Source organism: Mustela nivalis (genome assembly GCF_964662115.1).
Source record: "Mustela nivalis genome assembly, chromosome: 4".
Taxonomy (NCBI): Eukaryota; Metazoa; Chordata; class Mammalia; order Carnivora; family Mustelidae; genus Mustela; species Mustela nivalis.
The window spans coordinates 123501336-123514954 of NC_139023.1; the positions used below are offsets into that span (position 1 = coordinate 123501336).

Below are 13619 nucleotides of genomic sequence, written 5' to 3' on the forward strand. Positions count from 1 at the left end.
CAAGCAGTCGTAACCATATCCATCTACCTTTCCCTTTTCATTTAACTTCCTCATTTCTGTTTCTCCTTTCACGGATACATATCTTGGTCAAAATACCCCTCAATAAGGGTGGCTTAGTGGGTTAAAGCCTCTGCCTTCAGCTCGGGTCATGATCCCAGGGTCCTGGCATGGAGCCTCGAATCAGGCTCTCTACTCAGCAGGGAGCCTGCTTCCTCCTCTCTCTCTGCCTGCTTCTCTGCCTACTTGTGATCTCTGTCTGTCAAATAAATAAATAAAAGTCTTTAAAAAAAAAAATACCCCTCAACCACAATACTCATAATACCCCTGTGACCCGCCCCATTCAGATCTTCTCTGAATGACTTCCATGCATGTTTGTGCACATGCTTGTGGTCATTAGTGAATCTTCCCTGTGAATCTTCCCTGGTCATTAGGGAATCTTCCTGGTGAATACTCCCATGAACTATCTATTGAGATTGTCTGACTTTAGCATATACTTTGTGGTATGCAGCTTTGTCCATGCTCAAAGACTAAAGCTTGAAGGCAAAAAATCTTAGGAGAAAAAAATAACATCTTGATACCAGTCCTCACGATTAACATAATATGTGCTGTGTATAGACCTCTTGCTTTCTACACCAATTTTGCACCCTGGGCAAACAGTTTTGAATTTTAAGGCTGATGGCAGTATGCCAGTGCTGGGGCTGATGCTATAGCAAAGAAACTGGAAGGATGATTTTGTACGTTAAAATGCACGTTTCACCATGGCATAAGTCTTCTTCAGCTGTCAATGAAACAGTGGGGAAAATCAACTTAGGATTGGTGGAAGCCCGTTGCTTATATGTAGGGCATCATTACCACTGCTGACACTTGGGAAGACAGACCAGTCACTGTAAGGATGGTGGCTGGAAGAAACTTTGGCTAGACTCTAAGCAGAGCTTTTTGAAGAGGGATTGCTAATATACAGCATTAGACATGCTTGCCCATAAGGACCGTTGTCAAGGACATGCTTTTAACCTTTCATCCATGATGTGTATTTAAAATGCCTTTCAGTTTTACAAGGACCCCTATGGGGCTAGATTAGTGGTATCAGGATAAACTTATGGTTTTTGGTATGTAAAGACAGACATGGAAATAAATATAGATTAAAATGTATGTGGGCATGAATATACATGCGTATGTGAATACCTTTTTTTTTCTGTCAGCCAAGAGGGCCTAGGAGCAGTTGTAATGAATTTCCCAAGTATCCAGATTTTTATTTCTAAATATCATTCTACACTAGGAGTAACAAGGGCTGTGTGGATAAATGGTTAATTAAGGATTGGGGTAGGAAAGAAAAGATAAGCTCGGAACACTTTGTGGTGGCAAAAAGTGGAGAAATGTTCAAAGAATGAGAGAAAAATCCAAAGAATACACAAGCCAGTCTGAAGGAGCTCCCGCAAGACAAACTTGTAATAATTTGACCATCAAAATAAATAACATATTAATGGGTTATAATCCACTGGATAAGAATACGATGAGGTCCAAAATAATATTAATAAGTAGGGGAGAATAGAAAGCTTTTCCTTATGATAGAAATCTAATTTCTTACTGTAGAAAGGATGATGAAAATAGGAAAATTAACATTTGGTAGTATTTTGGATTCCTAGACCAAGTTTCAATGGGGCAAGATTGGAGTACAGTTTTCATTCAACACCAACAATTCTCTGAACACCAAGTTCAAATGGGTATCCTACAATTCAACTCAATTCTGACTCCATCTACCTGGAGATAGCAAACCAGGACACAAAAACCTAGAGATAGATACAGGTTATGGGCTCAGTTCTATGGGACTATTCCCTTCCACCCCTACATCAGATGCTAGTCTAAAGCTTAGTTAATTACCTGTACTTCTGATTGATTGGTTATAAGTGAGAATTTCCCATAATTCCTTCCTTGGGTTTGACTGATTTGCTAGAGCAGCTCACAGAACTCAGGAAACCCATTTATTCACTAGATTACCTATCTGTTGTAAAAGGATACAACTCAACAATCGAAGAAGAGATGCATAGAGCAAGGTGTATGGGAAGACACTGGAACTTCTGGGCTCCTTCTAGGAGTGGCAGTCTCCCTGCATCTCAAGGTGCTCACCAACTTGGAAGTTCTTGGAACCCTGTCCCTTGGAGTTTTTAATGGGGGCTTCATTACATAAGCATGGTTGATTAAATCACTGGCCATTGGTGACTGATTTAACCTCTAGCCCTTCCCCTCTCACTGGAGGTCAGGGGAATGGGGCTGAAACTTCGAACCTTATAATTATATGGTTTGTTTCTCTGATGGCAACCCCCATCCTTAGGTGATCTAGAGGCATTACAAAAGTCACCTCATTAACATAACAAAAGACATCTTTATTGCTCTCATCACTTAAGAAATTCCAAAGGTTTTAGGAGCTTTGTGTCAGAAATGGAAGGAAGACCAAATATAATTCTTATTATCAATCACAACATCCCAGGCAACAAGCTTGGTAAGAACTGATTCAAGCAATGGATGCTAAAACTGTGTTAGAAAGTTAGACATCACCAAGACATAGAAACAGTCCCAAGTGAACAAAGTTAGCATCACTAGCATTAGTGCCTTGCAGGCTGAGACCACCGGGAACACACCTGTATTGAACAAGCTGGGATTATGAATGGTGGTGGTAAGGAAGAATGCACCCCATGGGAAACCATGAGGCAGTCCAGTGAGAGGGTGTTAGGTAACTCTGGAGAGGGGTAAAGAGAACAGTTCTGGATCAGAAGCTATCAGGAATTGTGGACAACCCTATCACTGGCTACCTCCGAAAATCTTATGCTGAAGGAAGAAAGGATGGGCTAAAGAGAGAGCTGCAATTGGCAAAGCAGCCACAGGCATACATATTTTAGCCAGGAGAAAGGAAGGATTGGCCATTTGTGCAATGATGACAGTGTTCATTGTTTTGTCTGTATTCAGACATGATAAGGGAGGGGTCTTGTCACAAGGTCCCAGAGTGGCCTTGACGAATAGTTTATGTTCAACACAAGAACGCCAAGGCCGAGCTCCGGGTGCCAGTGTCTCTCCTAGCAACCCCAAGGCCTGGCCTGTGGCATTTTCAGATGCCAGGTGTCAGGGACTGCTTTTCTCTTTCCCGATAGTAACCCATTAACCAGAATTGACTAAATCAATATCACGGGCCTCCTGATATGAAAAGGAAAACAACAGTATTCTTGTGGCATTTCTGCCAAAAATGCATACCCTAATCAAGAGAAATATCAGACACATATGGGTCAATATGCTATAAAAGAGTGGGTCTGCGTTCCTCAAAAATGTCAATGTTGTGAAAGAAGAGATTGAAGAATTGTCCTAGATTAAAGGTGAGACAACTCTAACAAAGCACTGCAATCAATGAATTGAAATTTTCTTTCACAATAGCAGACATTACTAGGGTAATTGGCAAATCCTAAATAAATTTGTAGTTTAGATCACTGTAGTGATGTTAATTTTCTGATTTTGATAATAATACCATGATATTTAAGAGAATGTCTACTTTTAGGAAGGACGTTGAAGAATTTAGGGATAAAGGGGCATCACATCTACAACTTACTCTCAAATAGTTCAGAAAAAACATATATGTGTGTGTGTGTGTGTGTGTGTATAGAGAGAGAAAGGATAAAGCAAAATTTGGAAAATATGGGTGGAGAATACATGAGAATTCTTTACATAATTTTTGCAACTATTTGTAATTATATCAGAGGTTGAAAGAAAATATACCATCTCTTCCCTTTTACAAATGCTTTTCTTTTTTGAGTAAAGGTTATCTTGCATGAGGGTGAATTCAGCCTTGGTGTTTCACTCACTACATTTTTTTTTTTTTTTTAAAGAGAGAGGGAGCACGAGCAGGGAGGGACAGAGAGAATATTAAGCAAGTTCCACACAGAGCCTGACACAGGCCTTGATCTCACAACCCTGAGATCATGACCTGAGCCTTAATCAGGAGTCAGCAACACCAACTGAGCCATCCCAGCACCTCTCACTCAGGGCGTTCTTGAGTAAAAGATCTATTTATATGTGTATTTACATCTAAATCCTTTCTTAATTTTCTATGTCTATAATAAAGCTGGCATGAGGTTTTCTTGGGAGGAAACCACTTCCTTTTTTTTTTTTTTTTAAAGATTTTATTTATTTGACAGAGAAAGATCACAAGTAGGCAGAGAGGCAGGCAGAGAGAGGGGGAAGCAGGCTCCCTGATGAGCAGAGCCCGATGTGGGGCTCGATCCCAGGACCCTGAGATCATGACCCAAGCCGAAAGCAGAGGCCTAACCCTCTGAGCCACCCAGGTGCCCCAGGAAACCACTTCCTTTAGCAGCCCTTTTGTGGCAAAAAATTTTATAGTTCATCTTTTCTTAATTCTATAGATATGGATTGTTAGAAATATATGTATTGAACTTTGTGTTGAACAGTTCTCTTGGTGGTGGAAGCACCACCTCACTGAGGAGCAATCCACAGGTGAGCTCCTAAACCCTGAATGACCTCCCTGTTGTGTCATTTCCATGTGTTGTTGACATAGCCCATATCAACAACATTCTATGAAATATAACATATGCACTAATACTACAGAATTTCCCCTTCAGAATGAGGAAAAACCTAGGAGGGAAGGCTCTTTGGAGCACTTGATGCAAAACCGTTATCTTCATTATGAATGTTGCTTAGAAAACTTGCATCTCAAAATTGAAGAAAACAGTTCATATATGATTGCATCTTGAAGTAAAGAGTAGTTGGTATTCTGTGGACTAAGGAAAGCCATTATTTGAGGCAAATAAAATTTGTATATATTATCATTGTCTAGAACCAACTGAAGCCATCCATGTACTATGGAACTGGGTTGAAGTATGCCAGCGTCATCCTAAGAAGGAAGTCAAATCAGTAACTAGTTCAGCCCAGTGTATATCACTTAGTCTTAAAATTTGCTTATTACTTTGAAACACTGCTATGTTTAGATCTTCTTAATGATCATTGATAACTAGTGGTAGCTACGTAATTTTTTTTTAAGATTTTATTTATTTATTTGACAGAGAGAGATCACAAGTAGGCAGAGAGACAGGCAGAGAGAGAGAGAGAGAGAGAGGAGGAAGCAGGCTCCCTGCTGAGCAGAGAGCCCGATGCGGGACTCGATCCCAGGACCCTGAGATCATGACCTGAGCCGAAGGCAGCAGCTTAACCCACTGAGCCACCCAGGCGCCCCAGCTATGTAATTTTTAATAAAAGTGTTGTTACAAAATCTGTGTAGTGGGAGTTTCTTGTAAGTTCTCACGTATATATGCACGAGTCATCTTACCAGGACTCCAGTATCAACCTCACTGAGTCCCATTAACTTTTGTCAATGACCTGGGGTTTGGCAGAATTGCAAAGAAGAACAACTTCAAACAAGGTGGTTCGCAAGGTGTGAGGGCCACTTACCTGAAAATCACCTGGGGTGCTCGTTAGAATCAAGCTTTTCGGCCACCTCAGACCTGTTCAGTTGGAGGCTCTTGAAAGGAGGCTCCAAGGAAGTGATGCTGAGGTATCTCACATGGGAAAAACATTCTCAGTAAAACTTGCCTGAAAGGAAATTTGTAACAGTAAGTGTACTTTATACTCTTTTACTTCTTTCATATTTCTTACCACATTGAATACTTAGTATCTCAAACATGAGAAACCATTGAAATTATTTTATTTGATCTAAATTTTAGGAGGCTAAAAGTACATAAATTATCCTAAATGCAGCTTCTCTGTAGCTCCGCTCTTTTTCAGTCTATCACTTGAATTATCTGAGGCTCATGAAGCCATTCTTTTTATTTTTTTATTTTTTTTTATTTTCAGCATAACAGCATTCATTTTTTTTCACCACACCCAGTGCTCCATGCAATCTGTGCCCTTTATAATACCCACCACCTGGTACCCCAACCTCCCACCCCCCCGCCACTTCAAACCCCTCAGATTGTTTCTCAGAGTCCATAGTCTCTCCTGATTCACCTCCCCTTCCAATTTACCCCAACTCCCTTCTCCTCTCTAACACCCCAAGCCATTCTTAAGCTTCCGTTATCAGTTAAAGGAAAGAAGTGGAAAGTTGCTAAAAACAATTCACCTGTTCAGCTGTGCTTTAGTCTAAGCCAGTAACCTATGGGATGAGGATAAGCAGAAGGAAAATATATCTGAAATTAAACTCATTTTCTTTCTTCCATAAACCTGTTCTTATTCTTCCCTTCCTCCTCTTACTGTTGGTCCAATTGCTCCAGTAAGGAACTTGAGAGTCATGCCTGGGCCCACTGTACTCCTCTTACCACTCCTACCACCCCCAATACAACCAGGTTACCAGTCTTGGCAGTTTGTCTCCAGTAATATCTTTCATCTTTTTAACATGCCCTTCCATCTCATCCCCCTCCCCACATCTTACTCTAGCTCTCTTCCCTGGACCACGACATGGCCATCCAACTGGTCTCTGCCTCCAGTTTCTCTCCCTTCTCCCTTCAATCCATTCTGCATCCTGCCTTCAGAATTACCTTGGAGCAAATCACTCCTGTTCTTGTAAGCCTGCACTGGTTCTCTGCTGCCTCTGCAGTGAAGCCTGAAGTCCCAGCAAGGCATGGGAGGCCTTTGCAACCTGGACCCCACAAAGTGCCAGTGGAAGTTCTAACCTCTCTGAGAGAAGCGTACACCTTATATTCTAGTAGAACTAGCAAATTATACCAAAGGCTTTTTAAAAAATCTTGCCTTTATTCATGCTATGCTTTTGCCTGGCCTCTTGGCACCAACCAGGTTCACCTGTGTACCTGGCAAACTCTCATTGGGGTCTTGACTCCTTGTGGTACAACTTAGGTGCTTCTCCTTCTCTCTCTGTTCTTGCCCCAGTTAAAAACGATTGTTCTGGGGCACCTGGGTGGCTCAGTGGGTTAAGCCACTGCCTTCGGCTCAGGTCATGATCCCAGGGTCCTGGGATTGAGTCCCGCATCTGGCTCTCTGCTTGGCGGGGAGCCTGCTTCCCTCTCTTTCTCTCTCTGTCTACTGTGATCTCTCTCTGTCAAATAAATAAATAAATAAAATCTTTAAAAAAAAAAAACGATTGTTCTGGGGTGCCTGCATGGTTCAGTGGGTTAAGACCTCTGCCTTGGTCCCGGGGTCCTGGGATCGAGTCCCATGTCAGGCTTTCTGTTCAGCGGGGAGCCTGCTTCCCCCTCTCTCTCTGCCTTCTTGTGATCTCTCTCTGGTCAAGTGAATAAATAGAATCTTTAAAAAATAAACAAATAAATAAATAAATAAAAATGATCGCTCCCTTGGAAGTGTCCCAGCACCGTTAGTGCCTGTGACTGTTCAGTGCGCCACACTGAACTATGGAAGTTTTATTCAGGTCTTTCTGTTCCCTACCTAATGGCTCTGTGTTTCATTAGGAAGGGGACTAAATCTCATTTATTGTGGTATTTCTGGGTGCCCATACAGAACTTGAGACTCACCTGGAGAACAACATCATTTGTTGAAGTGGATTAGAGATTAGAATTCTCCCATCCCCATTTCTAGAATTTTCTACTACCCTATGGATCTTTGCTGCCTCTTGCAAATATTCCTGCATGCTATGGGCAATCAATAGATTGTTGAATGTGTTCCAGAAAGAAAACTCATTTCTTGAGTTCTTACTAGGTCTTAAAGGAACATATACATATTAATTTTTTAATCCTTACAACAACCTTATGAAGTATCCATCATTTTTATTAGCATTCTCATTTGAAAGTGGAGATAACTCAGACCAGAGGAGTTAAACCACTTGCCCAAGGTCACATAGCTATAAATAAAAGAGCCAGGATTTAAACCCAGGCAGCCTGGCTACAGAGTAGACATGCTTAAACATTCATCCCATTTTCATTCTCATTACATGAGAACTATGGACAGTCCACAAATTTGCCTAGTCCTTTCTTTTGACCCATTGGTCTGATCCAGGCCCCCTGGGGTTCTTAATTATTTGGGAGAAACAAATATAGGCTTTTTCAGAAATAGGCAAATATTATATGTACATTTCATCTAATCCATTTGGCTATAAAAGCATGGAAACATTTTATTGATATGTACAATTTTTGGATATATAATCTGTAATTTAAAATTAGTTAAATATAACATAAATTATGTTAATATTTCATTATTTTATGACATTTTCAATTTTATAAATTTGACATTTGGCTAATGAAAAATACCAAAATGTATTACTTACATCTTTCTCAAAAAGGTATGGATGGAATTTTACGGTCAAAAGGACTTTGAGGTTCACTCAGAAAGATGACTCTTATCCAACATAATACAATTTTTAAAAAGCGAAAATAAACTTTGGGGACTTCATCAAAATCAAAAGTTTCTGCACAGCAAAGGAAACAGTCAAAAAAACAAAGAGGCAACCCACGGAATGGGAGAAGATATTTGCAAATGACAGTACAGACAAAAGGCTGATATCCAGGATCTATAATGAACTCCCCAAACTCAACACACACAAAACAGACAATCATATCAAAAAATGGGCAGAAGATATGAACAGACACTTCTCCAATGAAGACATACAAATGGCTATCAGACACATGAAAAAATGTTCATCATCACTAGCCCTCAGGGAGATTCAAATTAAAACCACAATGAGATATCACCTTACACCAGTTAGAATGGCCAAAATTAGCAAGACAGGAAACAACACGTGTTGGAGGGGATGTGGAGAAAGGGGAACACTCTTCTACTGTTGGTGGGAATGCAAGTTGGTGCAGCCTCTTTGGAGAACAGTGTGGAGATTCCTCAAGAGATTAAAAATAGAACTTTCCTATGACCCTGCCATTGCACTCCTGGGTATTTACCCCAAAGATACAGATGTCATGAAAAGAAGGGCCATCTGTACCCCAATGTTTATAGTAGCAATGGCCATGGTTGCCAAACTGTGGAAAGAACCAAGACGCCCTTCAACGGACCAATGGATAAGGAAAATGTGGTCCATATACACTATGGAGTATTACGCCTCCATCAGAAAGGATGAATACCCAACTTTTGTAGCAACATGGGCTGAGTGAAATAAGTCAAGCAGAGAGAGTCAATTATTATATGGTTTCCCTTACTTGTGGAGCATAACAAATAGCTTGGAGGACATGGGGAGTTAGAGAGGAGAAGGGAGTTGGGGGAAATTGGAAGGGAAGGTGAATCATGAGAAAAACAATCTGAGGGATTTGAAGTGGCAGGGGGGTGGGAGGTTGGGGTACCAGGTGGTGGGTATTATAGAGGGCACGGATTGCATGGAGCACTGGGTGTGGTGAAAAAATAATGAATACTGTTATGCTGAAAATAAATTTTAAAAAAATTTAAAAAAAGGGAAAAAAAAACAGGAATAATCTTGAAATATTAACCAATAAGATTTAAGGTTTCTCAGCTAATTCAAATAAATGTAACTTCATAATAAAATTGTAAGTTTTAGATAAAATTAAGTGGGAGTTCTATTTAATGCCCACTGTGAACTTAGAACACATACGAATACTTAGTTTAAATCAAGAATGATGCATTTCTAGATAATATTGTTAAAATGAGGTTGTTTGAAGTCACGTTTTTGGTCAATAATCTTGGCAATACACTTTTCTTTTACAATATCAATAATTACTCTTTCTTATTTATTCTTCCTGAGTTTGGCATCCTGAGAAAAGAAAAAAATTGATAGCTATTCTACATTGAAAGATTAAATAAGTAGAGAAAAATCTTGAAGAGTTCTTCTATTTAATCTATAAAGTAAAATACTGGATAAATAATAATTATAATTACTATTATTATTATTTTTTTTTGAAGTAGACTCCAACTCACAACCTTGAGATCAAGACCTGAGCTGAGATCAAGAGCCAACCAGACATCCCAAACATCTGGTCAAATTATAATTGTCATTTTTTCTTTTGAAAGACAAAACCCAGAAATTGTTATTTGAAAAACAAATGGTACAGTCATAAAAGACATACAGTAGTCCCCCTTATCTCCTGGAGATAGTTTCAAGACGCCCAGTGGATGCCTGAAACCACAGATACTGCCAAACCCTCTATATATTACATTTTTTTCCTATACATACATAACTATGATAAAGTTTAATTTTTAAAATTAAGTGCAATATGAGATTAACAATGACTAATGATAAAACAATTACAACAATAAACTGTAACAAAAGTTATGTGAATGTGTTTTCTCTCAAAATATTGTACTGTACAATTGTATCCACCCTTCTTCTTCCTCCTCTTATGATGATGTGCGAGAATAAAAAGCCTACCTGAGGAGATGCAGTGAGGTAGAAGACACAGACATCGTGACGTAGTGTTAGTCTACTAATAACCTTCTGAGCGAGCGTATGTCAGGAGGAGGATCATCTGCTTCCAGACTGTGATTAACAGTGAATAACTGAAACCAAATGAAGCAAAACTCAGATGCGCGGTGGGCGCTGTATGAGAAAATCTGGGTCCTCTCATCAAAAGTAAAAACAAGGGCTGAAAGAGCCATCCTTTGAGGAAACAGAGTTTAGATTGCCATCTTATATTTGACTTGGCAGTGAGGCATGCAGGATGACTATTTCTAACTATTGCTAGATTGAATTCTAGAAAGTTCAGAACACGAAGAGTCAATGAGAATCATCAGCAGGGAAGGTACTGGATGCTGTCACCACTTTTGTACATGAGTTGACAGGACATGAGTTGAACCAATTTACTTAGAATCGCAAAGTAGGTTGTGACAATGTTTTGGGTGGTATTGGACTGAATGTAGGAAATTTACTAGTGATGTCAAGGATGTCGAAGTTTGGCTAAATCTTTGAGCTTGGCATCAACATCATTCTATAATGGGTGCCTGATTGGTATAGCCTGCTGACTGACATGGCATCCTGAGGTTCACAGTATGGCTGGTTTGGTTACTTACCAAATCATCTCACAGGCCACTCCCATGCCAACTGCAGGCCTCCATTCCCAGGTTCCAGATGCATTTAAGATTCTGATTATCTGGATGCCATCTGATCCATAAAGGTCAGAGCCAATGGGGATGATGCCCTTCAAGGATACCACTGAAAAATATCAGGAACCCTCCCTTCAAGATTAGCACCTTCCAGAATTAAATAATAGAGATTAAAAGAAAAACAGGAAAAGAGAAAGTGTAAAAATGTAAGTGTTAGAACATGAAATAGTTATGACCAAAGGGCAAATATCCTGGTTTATTCTTTTTGAAAGTAGAACTAATTGAACATTAAAATTACAGTGATTTCTGATTTAAATTTCTATTGGATGGAAACAATTACACAGGTTTTTAATTCATCTTTAAAGAAAGAGCTACTGAATTTATTTTCTGTGTTAATTCTGTGTGATCCAAGTTCAATTCCACTCATTTGCTTTTTTTCTTTTTTTAAAGTGATCTCTGCATCCAACATGGGGCTTACACTCAGAACCCAGAGATTAAGAGTCACACGCTCTACTGACTGAGCCAGCCAGGCACCCTCCACTCATGTGCTTTCCAGGTAAAGAATGGGTATAAATAAAATGCAAGTAATCCAACTTAATGGGAAGTCACTGTAGAGGGCAACCAGGATAAAAATCAGTGAACTTAATTCAAACATGAAGGTTTTTGCCTATAGAGAACACAAATAGCCTGGTTCTTAAAGAGAGAGCTGTCCGCTTGGACGTCTTCCAGTTAAGAAGTTTGTGACAATTTCAAAATCAAGTTTCCCTTTTTTTAATAGTTGTTTGAGCTGTTTAGGTATGAGTCAGCTTTAGCTGAACCACATTGAATTTTATTTTAGTGTGAGCTAAGAGTCCAATTACAAAAATACCAGAAGGGTATACTTCCTTCCTTCCAAATGCAGTTTAGAAATCAAAGAGGTATCATTCTTTTCAAGAACATACCAATTATATATATGGCTACAAAATACTGGTGAAGCAGTGTATAGTTTCTATACAATGAAACATGCATAATCAAAGGAACCCGTGATTATCAGCACCAACTGCTACCAAACTTTTACCCTGTCTCTCCTGCCCTTTTTATGGAATGACTACTTCACTGGAGTGATTTCTCTCTCTTTTTTTTTTTTTTTTAATTCAATGAGGCATTGCATTGTTTAAAGCAGTTATTGTGAATCCTACTTAGATTTTCTAAGTACTGGACAGTGATTTATCTTCATTCTCTGGCAATTACTCCCTGTGAAAATTCACCAAGAACAATGATGAAAACTCTCTGAAGGGCCTGGGTCATCGGATTTTCCTAAGCCCCAAGACCATTCACACTTGGAGGGTTTAGAGAGCATCTCATTCTAACCTGGCTCAAGACACTTCACACATGAGGCCTTCTAGACCCCAGAAGTCTCAGATCTCACACAGCATCAGATTGGAGCATCTAAAGCTAATCCTGATATTAAGGAAGTTTGGCCTTCAGTAACTTGTCACTATATCCTTAGAATGTCTATGCATTTACAAAGAATTTTTGAAATATAGTGAATAACATGGCATTTATCACTGTTCCCAGTCCTTAGCATTACTGGTGATCGCCAATACTGTTCTCTTTGGGTGACAGCAACATCTCATTCCTCTGTATATTTTATATATGAATACAGTGGTGGTATATTTATTTGCCTTTCAAATATGCAACCAAAGACTATTGCTACATTTGCTTTTGTTAACAAATCTGGGTCACCAAATGTTCATATTTACTATTTACATATACATGTTTACATTACATTACATATTACATATTTACATATTTACTATTGCCTTACCATGACAAATTAAAATTGAAAGGAAGCAAGCGGAAGTTACTAAGAAGTCACATAGTTTGCCAGTTATCGTATTTTGAAATGAAATGCGTTTTACATGTCGTGGGGCATCTTGGAATTTTTAGTCATTCCTTGGTATTATGTCATTTGATCATTTCAAATATGGACCTCTGGGGGTTTTGCATGTCTCGAGAGTCATCTTCAAAGAAAAGACTGGCCTTTATCTCTGTTCTTATAAATTATAAACGGCTTTATTGGTGGTGAGCAGCTGGAGGAGTAGAGCTCTGTGGAAGCTTCCGAATCTCCCCAGTGTGATTCTCCTTAGGCCCACTGTCTACTGACTGTCCCTCTGTGGTTGCACTCAACTCCAGAACAGTTATGTGCCTACTTTCTGCTCACCCAGGAGGGGTCTCTGAGCAAAAGCATATCTTTTGTCGACACTGCGTTCTTGGATAGCTGTGCTGTTACAGCGAAGAGGAAAAGCACCCCTGCCTTACTATGATTCTCTGAAGAATAATGCAAATCATATGATAGATAACATGTTATGTTATGAATGTTGGTATAGTGATACAGTGTTTAATCCTCCAAGCATCCCTTTGAAATATTATTTTAGAAAGATGACATTGAGGCTCAGAGATGACAAGTGACTTGTCTGAATTCATTTAGCTGTAAATGGCACTATAAGGCCTAAACTTGGGATTTTTGCCTCCTTCCTCCATGTCACAGCTGCCTCAACCTGGTATTCATTTATATAAAGATTACTTACTTGAGTCCTGATTCTTGATATTAAATACACATTCTTGGTTTTTTGATCAATCTTCTTATTTTATGGTTAGCAAAACAAAAAAACAAGTAAACA

The 13619-nt window shown here is 39.3% G+C and overlaps 1 long non-coding RNA gene across 1 annotated transcript; it reads right to left on the reverse strand.

Annotated features, from left to right (window-relative positions):
* Positions 1 to 5454: 5454 nt before the first annotated feature.
* On the reverse strand, positions 5455 to 11387 carry LOC309863676. The gene is made up of 4 exons (XR_014311172.1): positions 10924 to 11387; positions 10286 to 10413; positions 6113 to 6145; positions 5455 to 5586 (listed from the first exon to the last, which is right to left on the reverse strand). It is a non-coding gene; the product is annotated as an uncharacterized lncRNA (long non-coding RNA).
* Between the last annotated feature and the right edge of the window lie 2232 nt (positions 11388 to 13619).